The sequence below is a fragment of the Diospyros lotus genome, chromosome 5, assembly GCF_014633365.1.
Source record: "Diospyros lotus cultivar Yz01 chromosome 5, ASM1463336v1, whole genome shotgun sequence".
Lineage (NCBI taxonomy): Eukaryota > Viridiplantae > Streptophyta > Magnoliopsida > Ericales > Ebenaceae > Diospyros > Diospyros lotus.
The window spans coordinates 6431438-6439206 of record NC_068342.1 but is presented as its reverse complement, the minus strand read 5'-3'; the positions used below and the strand labels follow the sequence as shown (position 1 = coordinate 6439206).

The 7769-nt window shown below is 33.6% G+C and overlaps 1 pseudogene; it reads left to right on the top strand.

The window, feature by feature from the left end:
* Nucleotides 1–4179: 4179 nt before the first annotated feature.
* On the top strand, nt 4180–7765 carry LOC127802286 (receptor-like protein EIX2; annotated as a pseudogene).
* The last annotated feature ends 4 nt before the right edge of the window (nt 7766–7769 follow it).

Here is a 7769-nt window from a genome sequence, read left to right as displayed (position 1 = left end):
GTCGTTTTATTTATTGTTGAGGACAGCGGACAAGACGATGCTGCCATATGTATGTTGTAAGCGAGTACGTATCACTGCAAATCATTTTGGACTTTGCTACTTTACATAGAGCTTGAGAAAGCAAAACTCAAATAATAAAAAAAACCTCGCTCAATTATAAAATTACACTCTTAGTCCAGGAGGAATCGTCTATCGCCGCTCTGTGTGCAGCGGCAGTGAGAGGGACAGTGGTTGCTGGAGCAAGAAAAAAGGGAGAGACAGACAAAATGGAATAAACAAAACTTCATGATATATCGCAATATTATCTCATCAACCAACAACTACCCAGTTTTGGACAATCTTATCTTTTCGTCTTATAAAAAAATTCTCATTTTATCACCACGATCTCACTCGAAATTTCAGGTTCTTGAATGGAATAACGATCTAGTAACTGAAAAACAAAAGACCCTTTTTTAAAATAAATTTATATTTTGTTATATAATTTTAAAGAAGTGGTAAAGTGAGAAATTGGTCATAAAAAATAATAAAATTATAAAAATTTGAACTAAATTAACATATTATGGCTGATATATATAATATCTCATAACGCACGTTTACTGGTTAAAAAGTTTGCGTTTGCACGAATAAAGACATTGATATCGACATCAATATTATAGTTAGTTTAAAAGATAAACATATACAAATTTATGTATAAATTTACTATAATAAAGTTTGTGAATGACCACCACCAAAGTTGTAGGTTAGTTTGTTCTCCATTTTTATATATGAATATTTATAATACTTTATCTTGAGTAACTTAATCTTACTTGATTAAAAAAAAAAAAAATACATGACCTGCAATATACATCAATCTATAAGTGCCCATAAATCAAACATTTTGATCTTTTGAGTCGTTAAAGAGACAGATGTGGAGGTTTTCGTTGAAATTTTGGAAGAGACAGAGAGCAAAATGCAACGTTTTAGAGTACCATTAATGAGTTCCTTCCTACAGTTTGGATGCATTCACTCTGAAATTTTGCAAAGAAACCAGACATTTTTACGAAATGACATTTATGCTATTTCAAATCTCCTTTGCAAATGAAATATAAATAGTGGTGTCTTTGGATTCATGGGAATATCCCCAAATTCCACATTCAAAGTTGTCATATAATCAATTCTAATAAAGAATTTTGATCAAACTATTAGGCTACGTTCTTTTTGTTTTTTAATTTTTAGTTTTGAGTTTTGAATTCATTTTCAGTTTTCTGTTTTGATAGTCTATTTTTAAAAAATTGAAAATGTGTTATCTTTGTCATTTTAAAAAATTATTTCTTAAAACAAAAAATTAGAAAACGCGTTCTATTTGAAATTTTTTAATAATATTTTATTTAATAAATTTAATTATTTAGTAAATTATAAATATTTAATATTAATATATTATTAAAAATATATATATACATTTTCAAGGTAATGAATTTTGTAATATTTTTTCTATTATAATAATAAAATATGAATAAATAAATAAATAAATGTATCTTGAGTTTAGAGTTTGTTTTGAATGAAAACATTCAAAATAACTTTTCTTTGTAATTTTTTTTTTTTTTCAAAAATATATTTTTTAAAACAGTAAAAAAACGTGTTTTTATTATTTTAAAAAATTAAAAATTAAAAATAATTTAAAAACAATAAAAAAAACATAACCTTATTTTTTTGTTATAAGAATTAAAATATTTCATTAAATCGTAAATCGTCCAAAGCAATAGACAATGCAAATAGGAGAATTTTGATTAAATTCCAACCATTTGACAAGAGGAACTCACTAATTCTCTCCTCCACTTGTAAACCTCTTTTTAACTTTTCTATAGTTGTAGAGACTTGCAAGACAAGTATACTAAGAAATGATAGTGTCTTTCGGCTTAAAAAAATAAAAAGACCAAAAGAGTGATCTATTTTATCACATCAAATAGCAAGGTTAAAAATAAACAATTTCAATCTGTCACTTTAATCACTAAAACAAAAGTTAAGATAAAACAAAAAATAAAAAAAAATAAAAATTTAACTTGATTTGATTTCAAAAGTTAGAACCAAACTTATAACAGGATGTAAAATAAGATAACTCAATTAATGTTATAGTTTTGTTTTTCTTTTTGCTAATCAATTGTGATAGCAATAATGTGAGATGGTCTGATCCGAAATTTCATTATCACGTGTTGTTCAAAGTGTAGAGTACTCTAAACTCGATGTCTTAATTATTAAAAAATTTAAATAATTTTTAAAATAATTTAGAGGTTAGGCATGTCCTATGTTATATATGTGTAAATAAAAAATATATATTTCAAAGCTTATTGATATAATTTTTATTTTTTAAATAAAATAAAAAATAATATTTTGGAATTCACTTTGCTAGCAATATTTCCTAACCTCAAAATAAATTACTTAATTAATAGAATATATAATATTTATATAATTATATATTTTTTTATATGTGTATATATAAGATATATAATATTTTCATGTTAGATCTTGATTAAAAAATATGAATGAATTTATCATTATCTTTAAATATATATATACATGGGAGCTTAATTTTTACTTTTGTCTCGAGCCTTAAAAGATTTACGACCGCCCCTGACTCTAATAGTTAACTAAAGGTGTACCTTTGAATGAATCATCCAATTATCCTTCCAATTTAAACAATTCTGACAACCTTGTTTGTTAACTGCATCACCACCAAATCTATATCGAGAGAATTATTTACAACTACTCAATTGAGGTTAAGTTTTTGAAAATTCTCAGAAATTTTTAAATTAAAATTTGAAAAGTTAATAAACATTATTAATATAAAATGAATGAAAACAAAAATTAATATCATGGTAAAAGACATTTTTGACCTAAAGACATTTATTGAATGTTTAAATAAATATAAACATTCAGTTAAAAATAAATTGGGTTTGACTCAATTCTATCTTAAGGAAATTAAAAAGAATACGAGAAAGATAATGTAAAATATTGTGATGCAAATGAAAAGAATTGAAGGATTAAAAAAAAAACAAATGACCATTAATGTCATCTCAATGACATTGAAATTTACAAGGAGAGCTTAGATTAGCAGGGTTAAAATTAAGTACTTTTTTTAATAAATATGATATTATTACATTTAAAAACTAATAAATTATTAAAAAAAATTAAAATATGCATGAGACAAAATTAAAAAGTCTAGTAGATAAAGAAGGATATCAAGAGATTTCTACAAAGAGAGTACATGAAATAAAACTAGTAATTAATAAAAAAAAAGTAAAAAGAAAATAAATAAGAGATGCTCATAAGAATTTTTTAAATAATAAAATTATAAATAAAAATAATAATAAACTAGAAGTCATTAATAGATTAATCTTGATTGTTTTATTTAATCTAATCCAATAAAAAATTGTTAATCAAGTCTGATTTTTTTATTCTTGACACTTGACAAGCCTCCTATTTTGACTCTGAGATCCTCTCTCTCTCTCTCTCTCTCTCTCTGCGAGGACAAAGGAAGGTCTTGTCACAGGCTTAAAAGACTTGTGACACAGCTTTTGGTGGGAAAAAAATAATAATACGTGTAAAATAAAACAAATATCATATTTTATGAAAATAATTGCATAACATTATATCTCCAATACACAAGACTCCACTTTATAAGAATTAAGAATTACCTTTTTGGTCCCAAGAATCATCATTTTTTTTTCTCATATAAAGTACTAAAATTTAAATTAATATAATAATTTAAAAGGTAAAATTATTATTTAAAGATAATAATAAAGTTAAAAGATAAATTCTATATGGATTGTGTCGAATATCTAATTTTGAATGTGTATAAACTGTGTCCGCATCAGAATTTATTTGACAATTTATCAGAGAGAAGGTCATTCGTCCCTGGAAATTAATTGGGCAAAACTTGGACATCCCATCATTTTTGTATTCAATTTTATTTTTACTTTGAAAAATTATTTCCACAGCTCTGAAACTATAATACTCCAATCAGAGACAAACTATAATCTTAATGTTACAAGTAGGAAGACTCAACCTAAAATCTTCTCACCTTTGATTTCCGTTTCCTGTGGACAGCCATGTGCTCCTGTGAAGCCAATCCTCCATCATTCCTGTTTTTCAACGGTCTTCCAAATTTTAAATTCCTATGCCAATCACCTCATCACATTTAGCTCATAATTAAACACTAGATCTCCACTAAAATATGTTGCCTCTCTTTGACTTCTTTGTTCATATCCATAAAGCTTCATTCTTTAATTCCTGTAAGGACGACGTGACCTCCTTGCTCGCAAGAAAATGCTGATCAAAGAGAACGGAAGAGCCAAAGTACATATAGAAACTCAAAACACCTGATTGATGGTGGTGATTCATCAGTTGTTAACGGCTGAGTTCATGGAAAGATTGCTAGTTCTTCTTTTGATAGCTCTTTGTTCAATAGGAACAGAGTTTGTCTGCTATGGTGATGTTCATCTCATGAACTGCACAGCAGCCGACCGTGAAGCACTAATGGATTTCAAGGTTGGTCTGAATGATCCCGAGAACCGGCTTTCGTCCTGGCGCGGAAGCAACTGCTGCCTGTGGCAGGGGATAGAGTGTGATAGCAGATCTGGAGCTGTCATTAGAGTTGATCTTCACAACCCATATCCATCAGGCTTTGATTCTCCGAGGAGGTATGGATTCTGGAACTTGAGTGGAGAGATAAGGCCTTCCTTGCTTAAACTCAAGTCTTTGAGATACGTAGACTTGAGTGCCAACACATTTCAAGACACTCCAATTCCTGGATTCCTCGGTTCTCTGAGGAATTTGCAATATCTGAATCTGTCCAAGGCCGGGTTTATTGGCAAAATTCCTCCAACGTTGGGAAACCTTTCTAGCTTACAGTATCTTGATGTTTCATCCGAATTCCTCACTAGTGTTGATGATCTTCAATGGGTGACTGGCCTTGTTTCACTGAAACATCTTGAAATGAACCGAGTTGATCTTTCAATCGTGGGCTCAAACTGGGTTGAGGCACTGAACAGGCTTCCCCACTTAACCGAGCTGCATCTTTCGTCCTGCAGCCTAACCAGCTTAGCTTCATCTCTTAATTCCGTCAATTTCACTTCACTTTCTGTTCTGGACCTTAGCTTCAACAGCTTAAATTCAGGACTGCCCGATTGGTTTGCAAATCTTACCAGCCTTGTCTATGTTGATATCAGCAGCAGTAGCTTGCACGGAAGGATTCCTCTCGGTCTAAGCCACCTCCTGAGCTTAAAATACTTGAACCTTGCTATGAACCCGAACCTGAGTGCCAGCTGCCTTCAACTGTTCAGGGAAGGCTGGGGGAAGATAGAAGTTCTTGATTTGGCTGCAAATAAATTGCATGGGAAACTGCCTGCTTCCATTGGAAACATGACATTTCTCACTGTGTTTGATCTATCCTCAAACGAAGTTGAGGGTGGAATTCCGAGCTCCATTGGCAGACTCTGCAATTTGATCAATCTCGATATGTCGGGTAACAACTTGACAGGAAGTTTACCCGAAGCGCTCTAAGGGACTGAAAGCTGTTCAAATTCTAGCAAACCTTTGCCCAGATTGATGTACATGCAATTGAGCAATAATCAGTTAGTTGGGAAATTACCAGAGTGGCTGGGGCAGCTTGAAAATCTTCAAAAACTTGGACTGAGTTATAACTTACTTGAAGGTCCTATCCCTGCTTCTTTTGGGACACTGCAAAATCTAACTGAAATAGGACTGGGAGGGAACAGACTAAATGGGACTCTCCCACAGAGTTTTGGGCAGCTCGCTGAGCTGACTATTTTTGATGTCTCCTCCAATCAGTTGACCGGCACCATCTCAGAATCACATTTTGCAAAGCTAAGCAAGCTGAAGATCCTGTGGTTGTCTTCCAATTCTTTTATTTTCAATGTCAGGTCTGGCTGGATTCCTGCATTCCAAGCTCGAAATTTGGACATAGGTTCATGCCATTTGGGTCCTGCATTTCCATCTTGGCTCAAATCTCAGGAGGAGCTAATGTTTCTCGATTTCTCCAACGCAAGCATTTCAGGCTCTATACCTGGCTGGTTCTGGCAAGACATTGCTTCCAATCTATCGTTATTAAATGCTTCGATCAATCACTTGGAGGGTCAGCTTCCAAATCCTCTAAACGTAGCCGCTTTTGCAGACATTGATCTCAGCTCTAACCTCTTTGAAGGGCCTATTCCTCTCCCCATTCTCCAAGTTGAATTACTAGATCTCTCCAACAACCAATTCTCTGGTTCCATCCCACAAGGTATCAGTGAATCCATGCCAGACTTAATCTTTCTATCCCTTTCCAGTAACCAACTAATCGGAGAAATACCAGAGGCTATAGGAGAAATGACACGGCTTCAAGTTCTTGATCTTTCGAGCAATAATTTAACAGGAACCATTCCTTCAAGCATAGGAAACTGTTCTTTACTCAAAGCTTTAGACCTTGGAGACAACATTTTGTCTGGAGAGATTCCAAATTCCCTAGGTGAGCTAAAACAGCTCCAATCACTGCACCTGAAAAACAACAAACTCTCCGGGCAGCTTCCAACGTCATTTCAGAATCTGTCGAGTTTGGAGACTCTGGATCTCGGATACAACAGATTATCAGGCCAGATTCCGGCGTGGTTTTCAGATGGCTTTCCCGATCTGAGAATTCTTAGTTTGAGGGCTAATTCCTTTTCTGGAGGACTTCCCATAGGGCTTTCGAATTTAACTTCACTGCGAGTCCTCGACCTTGCAGAAAACAACTTGACAGCCAAGATTCCGACAAGCTTGGGCCGCCTGAAAGCCATGGAAGGAGATCAAAAGACTAACCAATACCTCTTTTATGGGAAGTACAGAGGCGGCTATTATGAAGAAAGCTTTGTTGTGAACCTAAAAGGAACATCTCAAAAATATACCAAGACTCTCTCCCTCATCACCAGCATAGACCTATCGAGCAACAACTTGCATGGAGATTTCCCAGAGGAATTAACGAAATTGACCGGTTTAGTGGTGTTGAACCTGTCGAGAAACCATATGAGCGGCCAAATTCCGGAAACCATTTCTAGAATGCGCGTACTTGAATCTCTTGATCTCTCAAACAACAAGCTCTCCGGTCCAATTCCTCAAGGCATGTCTTGGATGTCAACCCTAGGTTCTCTGAATCTATCGAACAACGACTTCACGGGCAGGATCCCCTCGACTGGTCAGTTATCGACTTTCGGCATGTCTTCATTTGACGGAAATCCCGGTCTCTGTGGAGCTTTCTTCCCTGTTAAGTGCCATGGTGAAGACACAGAAGAGCAAAACACCATTGACGAAGAAGATGAAGGTGGCTTCCTTGATAAGTGGCTTTACTTGAGTGTTGGAATTGGATTTGCGGCAGGCATTCTGGTCCCTTGTTTGATCGTAGCAATCAGAGAACCTTGGGGTGATTCCTACTTCAATTTTGTGGACAACATTGTGTACGGATTGCCATGGGTCAGGCACAGACATGCAACACGTCAGAGAGGGAAGCATCACCGGAGATAGACCCATGGAATTGGTAACGAACCGATTCGTCTTGATTTGCAAGTGAAATAGACCTTGGACTTGGAGTTATTCATTTTCAGTTGTCAACAAAACATAGAATTATTTAAAGTTTGAGACTGTTTGTAAACATACAACTCTATTCTATCCATCTGCAAAGAATGAACTAGACATTTCATCTGATTTCAAACTAAATATCAGTGTTTTATAAAATATATATTGAATAACGTAATAATTAACCT